Source organism: Carlito syrichta, unplaced genomic scaffold (assembly GCF_000164805.1).
Source record: "Carlito syrichta isolate Samal-C Ts95f unplaced genomic scaffold, Tarsius_syrichta-2.0.1 Scaffold307934, whole genome shotgun sequence".
Classification (NCBI taxonomy): domain Eukaryota; kingdom Metazoa; phylum Chordata; class Mammalia; order Primates; family Tarsiidae; genus Carlito; species Carlito syrichta.
In genome coordinates, this window is record NW_007252030.1 from 742,463 (window position 1) to 760,030 (window position 17,568).

The 17,568-nt window shown below is 42.3% G+C and overlaps 1 protein-coding gene across 1 annotated transcript in view; it reads right to left on the reverse strand.

The window, feature by feature from the left end:
* The window catches only part of SLC35A3 (solute carrier family 35 member A3), a 43,286-nt gene extending 28,206 nt beyond the window's left edge, over nucleotides 1-15,080 (reverse strand). Inside the window, exons 1-2 of the mRNA XM_008064716.2 lie at nucleotides 15,025-15,080; nucleotides 11,176-11,207 (exon numbers count right to left, since the gene is read on the reverse strand). The gene's annotated coding sequence lies outside the window, so the exon portion shown is untranslated. The remainder of the gene's footprint in view (nucleotides 1-11,175; nucleotides 11,208-15,024) is intronic.
* Between the last annotated feature and the right edge of the window lie 2,488 nt (nucleotides 15,081-17,568).

Sequence of the window (17,568 nt, forward strand, 5' to 3'; positions counted from 1 at the left end):
CAAATTTCAAAGAAGCTATCTTAAAAGTGCAGCAACAAGCAATTATGAGCACTTGAAATAACTTTAGACCCACAGAGAAGTTGAAATATTGCATGTCCCTCTACCCAGCTTATCTGGTGACAACAGCTACAAAGTCCTTATGCTTTTCCTAAAGTGATTCAGTCTTACTCTGAGAGACTCACTCTAAGTAGGAAAACACAAATAGGTTAAAAGATGAAAGGATGGAAAAAGATATGCTGTAAGAAAAATAACTATGAAAAAATTAGAGGGGCTATATCAACAATTGGAAAAAAACAGATTATGTAAGAATTATTCCTTGAATAAAAAAGGATATTTCATAATGATAAAAGGGTCAATACATCAGAAAATTATAACCATTATCAGTGTATATATACCTAATAACATAACTTCAAAATACATAAGATAAAAACTAACATAACTAAAGGGGAAACAGGTAAATCTAGCCATAATTATAAATTTTGAATGTACATTTCCCAGTAATAAAATACCCCCCCCAAATTAGTAAGGATATAGAGAATCTGAACATCATCAACTACCATAACTGTGGTAGACATATATGATTCACCCAGATCTTCCTTCAAGGAAGAACTTCATGCAGAATGTGTGATCAGCTACCTATTTTCCCACCTAAGATCACATCTTTTGCCTTAGTTATCTAAAGATCCAAATCAACCCCAAGCAAAATCCCTACAGGTTACAGGGAAACCTGGCAAACCGATTTTAAAATTCATATGGAAATACAAAGTTCCTAGACAACCAAAACAATTTTAAGGAAAAACAAGATTGAAACTACCAAACTTCCAGACTTTCTATAAAGCTATAGTAATCAATACTCATATTGACACAAGAACAAAAGTACAGATCAATGAGACAGAATAAAGTCCAGAATTAGATCCATAGTCCTAGTTAGTTTACGTTGCTGTAGCAAAGTACCATACACTGGGTGACTTATAAACAGCAGAAAGTATTTTTCGCAGTTCTGGAGGCTGGAGGTCAAAGATCAGGGGGTTCGCGCAGGGCCCCTCTTCTGCGGCTGCAGATGTCATTTTCTCATCATATTTTCATACGGTGGAGAGCAGAGAGAGAGTTCTCTCAGGACCCTTTTTATAAAGGCACTAATCTCATTCATGAGGGCACCACTCTCATGACTCAATTGCTTCCCTCAAAGCCCACTTCCTAAACCATCACACTGCTAGGATTTCAACATATAAATTGGGGTCTGGGTTAGAACACAAATAATATAAATACTGTCAAATGAACTTTAACAAAGACTCCTAAAAGAAAGAATAGTCTTTTCAACAAATAATTCTGAAACAATGAGATATCTGTATTCTTTCCTAAATGAGCCTCTACCCTTAACTGTCTCACACCAAATATGAACTAGAAGTGGATCACAGACCTATCACAAAAGCAAAAACCATATATTCAATATGAAAGCACAGGAGAAAACCATAACCATGTAGAGCCAGGCAAAGATTTCTTAGCTAGGATACAAAAAGCATGAACCATACAGGAAAAAACATATAAATTGAACATATTAAAATTAAAAACTATTCTTCCAAAGATACTGTAAAAAATATGAAAAAGGAAACATCATGGGAGAAAATATTCTCAACACACATACCTGCCAATAACCTTATATCCATAATATATACAGAACTTTAATAATACAATAAGTAGAAGACCAATAACCCAGTTTAAAAGAAGCAAAAGCTGGGTGTGGTGACTCACACCTGTAATCTCAAAACTTTGGGATGCTGAGGTGGGAGGATTGCTTGAAATCAGGAGTTCGAGACCAGCCTGGGCAACAAAGCAAAACCCTGTTTCTACAAAAAACAGAAAAATTAGCCAGGTATGGTAACACACATCTATAGTACCAGGTATTTAGGAGGCTGAGGCAAGAGGATCACTACAGCTCATGAGGTTGAGGCTATGGTGAGCCATAATTGTGCCACTGCACTCCAGCTTGGGCAAAGAGTGAAAAACAAAAACAAAAATAAAAAAGGCCAGGCACGGTGGCTCAAACCTGTAATCCCAGCACTTTGGGAGGCCGAGGCAAGAGGACTGCCTGAGCCCAGGGTTTCAAGACCATCCTGGGCAACCTGGTGAGACCTCGTCTCTACAATAAATCAAAAAAATTAGCTGGGCATGGTAACGTGCACCTGTAACTCTGGCTACTTGGAAGGCTGAGGCAGAAGGATCGCCTGAGACCAGCAGGTCAAGCTGGGGTAGCCGTGTGTCACTGTACTCCAGCCTGGACGATGGAGTGAGACTCCAACAAAGACAAATGCATAGCTAAGATATGTGAAAAGATGTTCAACATCATAATTATTAGAAAAACACAAATTATAACCACAATGAGATACTTCTATATACCTATTAGACTGGCTAAATTTAAAAAACCAATGCTACCAAGAGATGGAGTAGACTTAGAGAAAACAGAACTCTCGACATTGCTAGTGGAAACTGTAATGTAGTACAAGCACTTTGAAAAGGTTTGGTAGCTCCTTATTAAAATAAAACAATAAGCTGAGCTCGGTGGCTCAGCCTGTAATCCCGCGCCTTGGGGAGGCTGAGGTGAGTGGATTGCCTGAGCCCGCGGGTTCGAGACCCGCCTGGGCAGCGAGACCTCATCTCTACAATAAATCAAAAAATCAGCCGGGCGTGGTAGCACATGTCTGTAATTCCGGCTACTTGGAAGGCTGAGGCGGAAAGATCACCGGAGCCCAGCAGGTCGAGGCTGCGGTGGCTGGAAGCGGCCACTGCACTCCAGTCTGGGCGACAGAGTGAGACTCCAACTCAAAAAAAATAAAAAATAAATAAATAAAACAATAACAACAACATAATCTTCATATGATCCAGGAATTCCACTCTTAGGTTTACCCAAGAAACTTGAAAATATATGTTCACACCAATCATGAATATTTACAGTAGCTTTATTTGTAAGAGCCAGAAATGAAATGCTGCAATCCAAATGCTATCAACTGAACATACTGTGGTATATCCACACACTCGAATACTGCTTGACTCTAAAAAGGAACAAAATACTGATATACATTAAAACCTCAAAAAAAGTAAAAAACAAGCCAGTAATCCCAGCACTTTGGGAGGCAGAGGCAAGAGGATTGCCTGAGAAGGGGTTTGAGACCAGCCTGGGCAACTTGGCGAGACCTCGTCTCTAGAATAAATTTTTAAAAAATTAGCTGGGCATGTTGGCATGTACCTGTAGTTCCAGCTACTTGGAAGACTGAGGCAGAAGGATCCCCTGAATTCAGCAGGTCAAGGCTGCGGTGGCCATGAGTGTGCCACTATGCTCCAGCCTGAGAGACAGAGTAAGACTCTAACTCAAAAAAAAAAAAGTCAAAAACATACAGGGCAAAAAAAATTTAGACAAAACAGCACACTGTATACTATATGATTCTATTTATATGAAATTCTAGAAAAAGCAGAATGAAACTGTCATGACAGATGTAAACATCCGGTTGCCTGCAGCAAGAGCTGGGGCTGAGGGCTGACTGCAAAGAACAGTAAAAGGCTTCTGGTGGTGATGTAAACATTATGTGTGGTGTGTAGATAACTGAATTCATGTATCACAACTCACTGAATTACATGTTTAAAATAGGTTCATTTTCTTGACAGCAACGTGAATGAACTTAGAGTCTATAATACTCAGTGATCTATCACAGAAACAAAGGACTGAGTACCACAAGTTCTCACTCATAAGTGGACCCTGAACATTTACCATATTACTATAAGAAAGGAATTGGCAGTAGCGAGACACTGACAGAGGAACAGGGGTACATAATATCAATAAGAGTAGTCACACTTTACCTATACAATGATCATGCATGTACCTAACACTGAATTGCACCCTACATTTTAAAAATAAAAAGAGGGGGGGAAATGCTATAAGAAAGGGATTGCAGCCAGGTGCGGTGGCTCACGCCTGTAATCCCAGCACTTTGAGAACCCAAGGCAAGAGGATTGTCTGAGCCCAGAGGTTCAAGACCGGCCTTGGCAACTTAACAAGACCTTGTTTCTACAATAAATCAAAAAACGAGCTGGTCGTGGTAGCACATGCTGTGCTTCCAGCTACTTAAAAGGCTGAGGTGGAATGATTGCCTGTGCCCAGTAAGTCGAGGCTGCAGTGGCTGTGAGCATGCCACTGCACTCCAGACTGGGAGACCGGGCAAGATTTCCATTCAAAAAAGAAAAAAGAAAGGGATTGGCAGTAGTGGGACACTGTCAGGGGAGGGAAGGAGGGGCACATAACATCAATAAGGGTTCCCGATCTCAAACCAGGCAAAGTGGGGACCAAAGGGAAGTCCAAACTTTACCCTGTACAATGACCACTTACATACCTAATCCTGAACTGAACTCCACATCTTTAAAATAAAATAATTAATTTTTAAAAGAATAGGTTTTTATTGTATGCAAATTACAATAGATTGTTAAAATTTTATTGTATGTAAATTTAAATAGATTTTTAAAATTAAGGATTCGTGACATCCCAAATACAGCCTTCCTCACAGCTCCAGTGCCAGCTGATTCCCTTGGATTGATGCTCGGGACATGCTGTTGCTAAGTCCCTCACCTACCGCTCTCCCTTCTGTGAGTCCCTCTCCCCTCTCACAGCCTCTTAATGTGACCCCTGCTTATGGCATATCTCTGTAGAGTTCTCACTACCAAGCTGCAACCAAGTTACCATAGTTTAGGGTTCTACATATATGATCCTTTCTTTCCTTAGCTCCTAAATATTGTAACAGAATATAAAATATTCAAGCAGATTCAACAATCATTACTTAGCACCTCTACTAGGTTAAGGGTCATGGTTACAGAGAGACCTATTCTTGAAAGCACAGTCTACCTTACTATATTTAGCGATTCCTACTCTCAAATGATTATGCCCCAAACATGAACAACACAGGACCACGAATATAAAGATAACATTATTTTTTTGAGTCAGAGTCTCACTGTGTCACCCAGGCTGGAGAGTAGTGGCACATTCATGGCCACCCCAGCACCGACCTGCTGGGCTCTGCGATCCTTCCACCTCAGCCTTCCAAGGAGCCAGAACTACAGGTGCACGCTACCACATCTGGCTAATTTTTGATTTATTGTAGAGACAAGGTCTCGTCAAGTCACCCGGGCTGGTCTTGAACCTGCGGGCTCAGGGAATTCACTCGCCTCAACCTCTCAAAGTGCTGGGATTACAGGTTGAGCCACCGAGCCTGGCCTAAGGATAACATTTTTAATGATGAAATACATATTCACCATTAAACACATATGTATAAATATATAATTGTTGGGAAAAATTATCTTAAGCATTTGAATTTCAGAGATAAAAATTGAATAATATATCCATTATACATAGAGGGTCAAGTTTAGAGGAAGGAATACATAGATTTTTTATTTTATTTCAGTTTTATAAATCTGCAATAGCAAATGAGCCCAATGTGAAATAGAATTACAGCATTTTTGAGATGGATGAGGCTTTAAAAATTAGCTAATATAATCTCTTCATTTTAAAAATGAAGGAAATGGCGAATTGGGAGGTTAGATGACCTGTTCAAGGTCACACAACTAGTAACTGGAGATATCAGCTTATGTAGTTAAATATCCAGCTTCCGGCTCCCACAATATACTACTGTAAAACACCAGGACGTCCTGGTGCCTTTATTGCTGTATGGAGGGAGAGTACATTTCCAGCAACCTATACTTGGCAGAGGAATCTAATTCTCCTGGAAAATGTCAAACAATGATTTCAAATCCATTCAAGGAAGTTTTCTGTTTATTCTGTGCAACCAAGCCCATAATGTACCTATTGTAACAGCAATGTTCTAACTTCTTTTCAAATGAAAATTTAAAGGTCAGGTTCTAAACCAGAGTAAACTTTAAAAATTTTGCTTTTCCATTTTCAAACATATATAACATCAACATAAACATTCACTATGATAATACAGTTTTTATTGATGCTCTTAGTATATTTATTAATACCCCCAGCACTTTGGGAGGCTGAGGCAGGAGGATCACTTGAGCCCAGGAATTCGAGAACAGCCTAGGCAACACACGAGACTTTGTCTCGACAAAAAAAATCAAACAAAAATAAAGAAGACAGAAAAGGTTTCTGAAATTCTGTTCTGAGGTTTAAAAGACACAGTGGTTCATGCCTGTAATCCCAGTACTTTGGGAGTCCAAGGCAAGAAAATATGTCCACACACACACACACACAAAAAAAAAATCAAAAAATTAGCCAAGCATGGTGGTGCACACCTCTAGTCCTAGTTACTTAGGAGGCTTAGGAAGGAGGATCACCTGAGCCCAGAAGGTTGCAGTTGCAGTTAGTCATGATCATGCCACTGCACTCCAGTAGAATGAGATCTCTGACTCAAAAAAAAAAGATAAATGGTTTAAAATATATATATTATATAACAATAGGTATCATTAATGTACACTACTTCTACCATTCCCCAAATTAATCAGGATTACTGAAAAATTAAATATTTATACCACCATTAATTGCATCACAGATATGCACTAAGTTCTGAAATATTAAAAACACCATGTGCTAATAATTTCCATTAGATCCTTGTAGGTAAATCTGAAAATTAGTGTCACTACAGACTTATTTTCAGGGGCTTTCCAATAGACAGTCTGTATAATCTTCAGATCCGTGCATGCAGCTTATCATTCTGAGATAAGCTCTGTATTGCTGATAAGTCTCCAGTCACTAAAAGCCCTAAAATAACTAAATGCCTAGTCAATGTTTTAAAACTGTAATAAAATTGTATATACATTTTTAAAAGACTTTTAGCATCTAAGATATTTTACAAATCAATTTTCCTTCTATTGTAAAAACAAAATGCTGAATTTCTAAGTTATGATTTTTAGAATGAGCTTTATTTACATTTCTAAACACTAGTTCTGAAATATAATCCCTTGGTACAATATACGTCTACTAGAGATTAATGATATAATAGCATGTATGAAAGTCATAAAGTGCTATGTAATTATGTCACAAACACTAGTCAGAAACAACTACTGGTCTAAAAACAAACATTTTAAGGTTTTCCAAATAAATGAATAGAAAAAGTAAATACACATAGAAATGGTGAGTTCACTGGAATTTTTTGTCCATTATCTTCCATGATGACAAACTTTAAAACTATAACCTCTTACTGGAAACGAAACAATGACAAATAAAATTCATCACAACTGACTATTTTATTTTAGGTTTTTTGGAGTCAGGGTCTCTGTTACCCAGGATGGAGTGCAGTGCCATCCATGATCATGGCTCATTGCAGATCAACCCCCTAAGCTTAGGTGATCCTGCCGCCTCAGCCTCCCAAGGAGCTGGGACCACAGGCACACACCACCATGCCTGGCTAGTTTTTAAATTTTTTTGTAGAGGCGAGGTTTCGCTATGTTGCCTAGGCTGGTCTCAAACTCCTGTGCTCAAGCAATCCTCTCACCTCGGCCTCCCAAAGTGCTCAGATTATAGATAGGCGTGAGCCACTGAGCCCGCCTCCTGACTTTACTTTTGACACTGGCATGCGTATCTCTTCTTTTCTATCTGCCTCAGAAGTAGATACAGTACTCAAGAAAAACAGCAACAATATGCTGTACTTGAAATCCATAATAATCCTGTGGAAAATCTAAAACTCCCATTTTTTTATATAAGGGAAAGAAGTACAAATAGAAAGTGATTTAGACTATCGGTCTGATCAATTCCATTTCTGTGATAGAAACCATAGTATCCACTCAGTCAGGTCCTTCCTAAGTGCTTAAGAGCAAAACGTTGCTCTCTCAGTAACACTCAACCAGCTCTTCACCACCTGTGGGTTCCTATTAAATTCTAAGTGAGCTGGGCTTGGTGGCTCAGCCTGTAATCCCACGCCTTTAGGAGGCTGAGGTGAGTGGATTGCCTGAGCCTGCGGGTTCAAGACCCACCTAGGCAGCGAGATCTCATCTCTACAATAAATCAAAAGATCAGCCGGACATGGTAGCACATGCCTGTAATTCCGGCTACTTGGAAGGCTGAGGTGGAAGGATCGCCGGAGCCCAGCAGGTCGAGGCTGCGGTGGCCGGGAGCGGCCACTGCACTACAGTCTGGGCGACAGAGTGAGACTCCAATTCAAAAAAAAAAAAAAATTCTAAGTGAAAGCCGGGCTCGGTGGCTCAGCCTGTAATCCCGCACATTTGGGAGGCTGAGGTGAGTGGATTGCCTGAGCCCGCAGGTTTAAGACCCGCCTGGCCAACTTGGCGAGACTTCATCGCTACAATAAATCAAAATGAGCTGGGCATGGTAGAGCGCGCCTGTAGTTCCAGCTACTTGGAAGACTGAGGCGGAAGGATCGCCGGAGCCCAGCAGGTCGAGGCTGCGGTGGCCGGGAGCAGCCACTGCATTCCAGTCTGACAGAGTGAGACTCCAACTCAAAAAAAAAAAAATTCTAAGTGAGACAACTTCTCATTATTTTTCCTCTCCCTTCTTCCTCAAGGTGTCAGGTGTCTGTTTACATAAGGCGTGTCACCTGTAAATTACAGTACTGTTAATTTTTAACCTGTTCCCTCAGAATTTCCATTTCCACATTCAAGTTAAATGGTATTCAGATATTTCTTCAATGATATAAATGCAAAACCTATTTGCAATCTAATTTTTAGATAAAAGTTGTTCAGTATCACAGTGCTCTTTATGGAAGGTGATTTGGAAACAGAAACCTTACCAAGTGCAACTCTAAGATCCTGTCCCATGTGTGGGGCTGAGGGAAGATGGACAAGCCCTTGTACCTCCCAGTTCTCCACCTCCATACAACTGCTCTATGCCTCTGCTGGGGTCATTTCCCACCACTTGGCAACTGAAGGACAGGGTTTGAGATATTCTACAAAGAAGAGACTAGTGTACACACCTGGCAGGTCCAGAGTACTCACTCATCACTAGGGAAGGTTCAAAACTAAGAAGACTGAAGCAGCAAGTGAGAGATTGCATAACTCTTGGGATGGCAGTCAGCACTCGGGCGCACCAGATACCCACGGTCAGGCCCTGGGCGAGCACTGGGCACACAGGGACGGGCAGACAATCTGTTTCTTCATGGAGCTTGCTCTCTAGTGTAGGAGGCACATAATATTCAAGTAACTCAAGAGCAAGAGCTGTGTAAGCAAGGACACTGCTATGACAGGAGAACAAAGGGTGAGGCACAGGGATATTAGGGTCCCATGTATAGACTATGCTGGTAGGTAAGCTCAGCGTCTTCCACAAACCCCTTCTCCACGGAGTGCTGGTGAAACTGGCTAAACAGTACCTACAGGAGATTTAGAAGGCAGAAGGGGAACATCAGCTACTACTCTCTGAAGACGGTCAGAGTCAAATGCAGCAAGGGTGCAACACAGAGGCTGGCAGGTTCCAGCTTCTCCTCACCCTTCCCTGCTGAACAACAGTGGCCCAGGTCCCACCAGATACTGCACTGTGAATGCAGAAAACCAGATTGCATGGTGCCAGCTCCATCTGTGGTCCTGCTCTGGCAACAGGACAGGGCAGGCTTGCTGGAACTTCTGAGAGCTGCAACCTGTCTACCTACAGCAGGCTATCATGAGAGCTACCCAGGAACTTTCCAGGAATCCTCCAACACCTTCTTTGACCTTGACGTCCCTGCTGCTAGCATACTGTGGAAGGTTGTATTACTGCTATTGATCCCTTGTTCTATAACAGTGCAGAATTGTGTTTCCCTGATGGAAACCTAACTGATACAGCTACAGGTACCAAAGATGTTTCCAGGGTTAACAAAACCATAGGACAGGAATCTGGAATCCATTTTCTTTCTCTCTCTTTTGTTTTGTTTTTTTTGAGTTGGAATCTCACTCTTGTCACCCAGGCTAGACTGCAGCGGCATGCTCACGGCCACTGCAGCCTCGACCTGCTAGGCTCATGCAATTCTTCCGCCTCAGCCTTCGTAGCTGTAACTACAGACACATGCCACCATGCCCAGCTAGTTTTTGTGATTTATTGTAGAGACATGGTCTCACCAAGTTGCCCAGGATGGTCTTGAACCCCTGGACTAGGTAATCCTCTTGCCTCAGCCTCCCAAAGTACTGGGATTACAGGCTTAGCCACCATGCCTGGCTGGAATCTGTTTTCTAATCTGTCTCTAGACTTTTTTTTTTTGAGTTGGAGTCTCAATCTGTCGCCCAGGTTGGAGGACAGTGACATGCTTACGGCCACTGCAGCCTCGACCTGCTGGGCTCAGGTGATCCTTCAGCCTCAGCCTTCCAAGTAGCTGGAACCACAGACATGTGCCACCATGCCCGGCTAAGTTTTTAATTTATTATAGAGACGAGGTCTTGCCATGTTGCCCAGGCTGGTCTCAAATCCACAGGCTCAGGCAATCCTCTTGCCTCTGCCTCCTAAAGTACTGGGATTACAGGCTTGAGCCACCACGCTCAGCCTGTCTAGACATAAAGCCATTAACCTCCCTAGGCCAGTGGTAAAGGAAACCAGATCATCATGCAGAAATAAAAGTTATCTACATCTACATTTTCACCTGTAGACATAATCAGGATAAGGCTTTGGGTTACCAAGCAGTTGCTGCCACAGACATCACTGGTGGTTTTAAGTCAGCTAGAACACTTGGAGAAAGAAGAGTAAACCTGATGTCCTGAACCCATAGCCCAAGTCCAGGCAGGGACCAGAAGCATCTATGACTGCCCTGAAAGCCTACACTCATGGAGCGGCAGAGATGATGTTTCTGAAAACCAAATCCAAGGTCTGAGCCATGGTAGGCCAAAATGAGAAGCAAATTGAGATTGTAATTTGACAGGCTCTCAGGATCCTATATTTTACATAGTTGTACAATCTTCAAATCTTGGCACATCAAAATATGCTTGAGGATTTCGCTAGGCTGAATAGTGGCCTCCAAAGATATCAGGTTCTACACCTGGAGCATAGAAACACTGCCTTACTTTAAAAGGGGGATTTTGGCCAGGCATGGTGGCTCATGCCTGTAATCCCAGCATTTTGGGAGGCCAAGGCACGAGGCTTGTTTAAGCCCTGGAATTCGAGACCAGCCTGGCAACGTAGTGAGACCCTGTCTCTAATTTTTTTAAAAGTGTGGGGGGGATTTGCTGCCAGGCATCATGGCATGCACCTGTAGTCCCAGCTACTTGGGAGGTTGAGGTGGGAAGATCACTTGAGCCTAGGACTCGGAGGATGTTGTAAGCTATGTTCGCACCACTGTACTCCAGCCTGGGCCACAGAGTGAGACTCTGTCTCTTTAGAAATAAAAGGGGAGGGGGACAACAATTTGCAGATGAAATTAAGTTAAGGATCTTCAGATGGGGAGATTCTGCTTTATTAGTGGACCCTAAATGCCATTACAGGTGTTGCTATAGGAGATATAACATAGGTAGCATGGTGACTTCCAAATCTGGGGCTGAAATGTGAAACCCTTTGTCTGATGGAAGCATAACAGGTGGTGTGGGGCCAGGGGCGGATCCCTCACTCAGTGCCCTCCTTGTGCTGATGAGTCCTCTAGCTCTGTGAGTTCCCATGAGAACTGGCTGCAAAAGAGCTAGGCACCTCCCCTCCAATGCTCATGCTTCCCGGCTTGCTGTGCGATCTCTGCATACTCAGCAGCTCTGCTCTGCCCTGAGCACAGTGGAAGCAGCTGGAACCCTTGCCAGTACAGATGCAGTGCATGCTTCACAGCCTGCAGAACCATGAGCCAAATAAACCTCTTTTCTTCATGGATTACCAATTCCTTCATGGCAACACAAAATAGACCGAAACAGAAACTACAGTGAGAAATACGGCACTGTGTACTTGAAATGTGTTTAAGAAAGGTCTCACGTGTCTTTACCCCCCACCACCCACACACACGGTAACTACAGTGATAGAGGTGTTAAGTCATTTGATTAAGGCAGTCATTTCACAATGTGTGTGCATGCTGAACAAATCATCACATTGTACATCTTGCATATATATACATTTTTTGTCACCTATGTAATAAAAGGAGAATTCAGACACACAAGAGAAGGCAATACGAAGACAGAGCAGAGAGAGAGGCTCGAAGACACTGGTCCTGGATATTAGAGAGACATGAACACAGCAAAGGAATAGTGGTAGCCTCCAGATGCAGGAAAAGGGGAGGAATGGTGTTCTCCAGAGCCCCCAGGGAGGGAGGCCCTGCTGACAACTCAGTTCCAGCCCAGGGATACTGATTCTGGATTTCTGGCCTCCTGAACTGTGACAGAAAAATTGCTGTTGATTTAAGCCACCAAATCTGTGGTAATACAGCAGCCACAGAAATTAATTTAAAGATTTACGACTGTGTTTAAAAAAAAATTCGCCGGGCTCAGAGGCTCAGCCTGTAATCCCGCACCTTGGGAGGCTGAGGTGAGTGAACTGCCTGATCCCGCGGGTTCAAGACCCGCCTAAGTAACTTGGCGAGACCTCATCTCTACAATAAAAATCAAAAATCAGCTGGGCGTGGTAGTGTGCGCCTATAGTTCCAGCTACTTGGAAAGGCTGAGGCGGAAGGATCTCTGGAGCCGAGCAGGTCGAGGCTGCGGTGGCTGGGAGCAGCCACTGCACTCCAGTCTGGGCGACAGAGTGAGACTCCCAACTAAAAAAAAAAAAAAAAAAAAGAAAAAAATTCAGTGGTCCTGTATCTTTTTTTTTTTTGAGAAAGCAGGATTTGTTGAGAGGACAGAAAAGTTCCAACAGCGGAAGGGGACCCAAAGGGGTTGCCCCGGTCCTGTATCTTATGTCCATTTTTTTCCTAATGGAATGCCATGAATCTATGTACTGCCCTTGAGCTAGGGCTGTGCTTGTTTTCTCTGTATTGTTCCCATTTAGGAAGCATGTTGCTCAAGTAAACACTCTATTTTATGTCTACTCAGGCAGAAGGTGTTCAACACGTCTCAGAGGAAGACAGGTTAAAACTAAGTTCCCATATTCTAAAAAATTAATCAATGATTAGGAAAACTGAGTTACACTAAAGAGAGCATGGGATAATTCCTTTAGTATACAGTGTGTGTTCAATAAATATATTTTAATAATATACGCTGGACTTGGCAACAAAACAAAGATACCAATGAATGAGAAATTAGTAATATTCTCCCAAGGAAAAGCCAAAGTCCATCCACTTTGTCCACAAAACTACATTTTTTTTTTTGAGTCAGAGTCTCACTTTGTTGCCCAGGCTGGAATGCAGTGGAAAGCTCACAGTCACCCCAGCAATGACCTGCTGGGCTCAGGTGATCCTTCTGACTCAGCCTTCCAAGTAGCCAGAACTACAGGCGCGCGCTACCACGCCTGGCTAATTTTTGATTTGTTGTAGAAATGAGGTCTCATCAAGTTGCCCAGGCCAGTCTCGAACCCGTGGGCTCAGGCAATCCACTCACCTTGGCCTCCCAAAGTGCTGGGATTACAGGGTAAGCCACCGAGCCCGGCCACACCTTTATTCTTTATTCAAGCACAGTTGACAGTAGGATGTTAAAAAGTTTTACAATTTTTGACAGTCTGTCAATTATAAATCTGTGAAAACCTGTTCATTCTATATGTTCTGTTAAGTTTCAGTTAAGTTATTCTCACGTTTTTCTTAAATTTTTATCATTCATGAATGCTAGGAAGAAGAAAATTTCAAGGCCCTTCACCTTTCAGGCTTATCCATAGACTTATCCATAGTTCCAGCTACTTGGAAGGCTGAGGCGGAAGGATCGCCGGAGCCCAGCAGGTCGAGGCTGCGGTGGCCAGGAGCAGCCATTGCACTCCAGTCTGGGTGACCAAGTGAGACTCCAACTCAAAAAAAAAACCAAAAAAACAAAAAAAAGAATAGAGGAGTGCCACCCTCCCTCAGAACAAGATTCCAATATCGGAATTCAAATGCTGTGTTGCCCTGGCTCTAACCCCACCCTTTCTCAACAGTAGACTGCAGCCACGCCCGGGAACCTACAGCCTTAGAAGGTTGTGTGTAGTATTCACTTACACTCCCCGAAATATGAATCTGTGTTAGTTATGCTGCTAATGCTGACTGTCCAGCTCCCACGTCACTGCCTGCTCACGGGTGGGGACAGGTTCAGACTGCTCCATGCTCATCTGTTCTTCATGCAGGAGGCGTCTTAACGAAAGGTAGATCTGATCGCAGCCCTTCCTTCGCTTAACTGACTTCTTACCAGAAGAGAGAGTCCAAACACCTTCACATAAAGCAGCTCTTCTCATCTGGTCCCAGCCTAAATTTCCTGCCACATACTAACCCCCATCTCCAACTGTTCTTTAAAGCATTTTCTGTATAAACACTCCTCTCTGTAGAAGCCTCTCCCCCTTCTCTATCTGTACAACTTCTCCATATCTTACAAGACTCAAAACACAAGTCTCAGTGAAATCTCCTGTTTCCCAAGAGATGGAATTAATTCTTCCCTCTGCTGAGCTCCCAGGCCATCCTGCTTGTGTCTCCTGTAACAGCACTCATAAAGTTTATCAGACAAATTTGTTGACAAATGAAATACACTTCCTTCTTTTATTCATCATGATTTTACCACTGCCTATCATGTATTAGGGATTTATTCTATGTTGGATTTATAGAAGGATAAATAAACTCCATAATACGCAAAGCCTCCAAAATGGAGAATGATCTCCTCATAAGTCTCTGTATAACATGTAAAAGACAGGAAGGGTACAGTGGCTCATGCCTGTCATCCCAGCACTTGGGGAGGCTGAGATGGGAGGATTGCCTAAGTCCTGGAGTTCACGATGAGCCTAGGCAACATAGTGAGAACTCATCTCTACAAAAAATAAAAATAAAAAAATAGACATGGTGGCACATGCCTATAGTCTCAGCTATTTGGGAGGCTGATGCAGGAAGATCACCTGAGCCAAGAGTTCAAGACTAGCCTAGGCAACATAGCGAGACTACATTTCTATAAAAAATAAAAATAAAAAACTTAGCCAGGCAAGGTGGTATGAGCCTATAGTGTCAGCTATTTGGAAGGCTGAGGCAGGATTACCTGAGCCCAGGGGATGGAAGTTGTGGTGAGCTGTGACTGAGCCACTGCACTCCAGCCTAGATGAGCGTAAGACTCCAACTCAAACAAACAAACAAAAATATATAAGATATACAATAATATGTAAAAGACAAATGCAGGTGGAAACAGTCTCTCATAAAATGTTTTCTAATAACTGAACTTCACAAAGAAATAAAAATAATAAAAGAAACTTGCACACCTACAGCATGTCAAACATCGTGCAAGATGATTTAAGGCAGTATCTCATTGAAATCTTAATCTAGGCCGGGCTCGGTGGCTCAGCCTGTAATCCCAGCACTTTGGGAGGCCGAGGTGAGTGGATTGCCTGCGCCCGCGGGTTCAAGACCCGCCTGGGCAACTTGGCGAGACCTCATCTCTACAATATATCAAAAATTAGCCGGGCATGATAGCGCGCGCCTGTAGTTCCAGCTACTTGGAAGGCTGAGGCAGAAGGATCGCCAGAGCCCAGCAGGTAGAGGCTGCGGTGGTGGAAAGCAGCCATCGCACTCAGTCTGGGTGACAGAGTGAGACTCCAACTCAAAAAAAAAAAAAAAAAAAGAACTCTTAATCTGTAAAAGGAGGTATCATTCATTTTCAGATTAAGAACCTGAGCTTCTGAGATACTAAGTGAATCAGGCAGGCCTTGCATAAATAAACCAAGATTGATTTCTGCCCAAACCCACCGTCTGCAGTCAAGCCTGGGGTTAAGCACGTTTAAGCATCCGAGGCTCACACTACAGTGAGTAAGTTTCTGATCTCAAAATGAGTTCACACTTTGTCTCCATTACTTGATAACTATAGCAAATTACACAACTCTCTGTCCCTCCATTCCTGCATCTATAAAGTGGGGATGTACCCCATTGGATGGTCACAAATCATATAAAGTAGTTATTATACTACCAGGCCTCATTCATTGAATACCTTTATGAGATCTACTCAGGACAGAATACTGTTTGAAATTGGTTTTACAACACATATGAATTTAGAAAAAAAACCTTCTTATCCAACTTTTACAAAAACAAAAACCAAAAAAACTAGGCAGAGTAGGTATGAAGTCATATGTGGACACTTTGTGGAAAGAACTTGTTTCTCAGCATTTTATCTCAAGTGACCTAAAGGTTTCAGCTTCAATTTAACTCTAGTTTCTACTATGCTCCCTGACCTAGCATACCTTTCCCATCAAAATTCTTATCTCTAAGTTTATAGCAACTTGCCTTAAACTAGTTCTTTGGTTTCTTTTGAGATGAGATCTCCAAGATGGATTATAAACTAGTAAGAATTCTGGGCAACCTGGGAAGCCATAACGTTCTAGTTTCTGAAGTCACTTTCATAACTATATATCAAATGCTCTCGAATTTACATAACAAAACAGTTTTGAATGATTAAAAATATGTAGCTACTATACTCCTTCATTACTGGAGATAATTAAGTTGAATGTATTTAGTATACATTGCCTTTGTGAGGATTAAAATCTAATGTTAGGGCAGGCAAAGTGGCTCACGCCTATAATCCTAGTCCAAAGGGTTGCCTGGGCAACTTGGTGAGACCTCGTCTCTACAATCAATCAATCAATAAATAAATAGCCAGACATGATGGCGCACATCTGTAGTTCCAGCAACTTGGAAGACTGAGGCAGAAGGATGGCCTGAGCCCAGCAGGTCTGAGACTGCGGTGGCCATGAGCGTGCCACTGCACTACAACCAGGGTGACAAAGTGAGACTTCGACTCAAAAAATAATAATAAAATAAAATCTAATGTTAAACTACTGATTCATATTGATCTGAACTCTGTTTAATAACAAATTCACACTCAAGAATGACTTCATTAGTTGGCAGTTTAATGATGCTCAAGCTATTTCTGTTACCCAGACAGGTTTATAACTTACTCTAAATATCTGGCAATTTCACACACATGCACACTACACTGTTGATTAACATCAAATCAAAACTTCATTCTCAGGCTGATGTGAGGTGTTAGGTGTGAGATACCCCCACACATGTAATCCCAGCACTTTTGGGAGCCCAAAGTGGGAGAAGACTCCTTAAGGCCAGGAGTCTAAGACAAAAAATAAAAAATTAGCTGGATATGGTGGCACAAGCCACCAGTTACTCAGGAGGCCCAGGAGGTCAAGGTTACAGTGAGCTCCATTCCTGCCAACTTCACTATAAAATGTTCAAGAGAAAGCTCAAAAGTTATACTTTACAGCTACTGAATGATAAGATTGGGCTTTCACCGAGATTATGATTTTTTTATTTATTCAGTCATTCATTCAACAACCTGAGTTCCTATGAAGTAAAAGATAAGTGCTTGAGGATACAAATTATACATCTCAAGTATAAGTGAGGCCCTCTAAGGAGCATAGGTAGGACCCAGGGCAGGGTATTTAATTTGTCCAACTTTTAATATCCTTACCTACAAAAGGGGTGATATAACTAGGATCAAATGAGGTACTAAAACAGGAAACAAGCCGGCCTTGGTGGCTCAGCCTGTAATCCCAGCACTTTGGGAGGCTGAGGTGAGTGGATTGCCTGA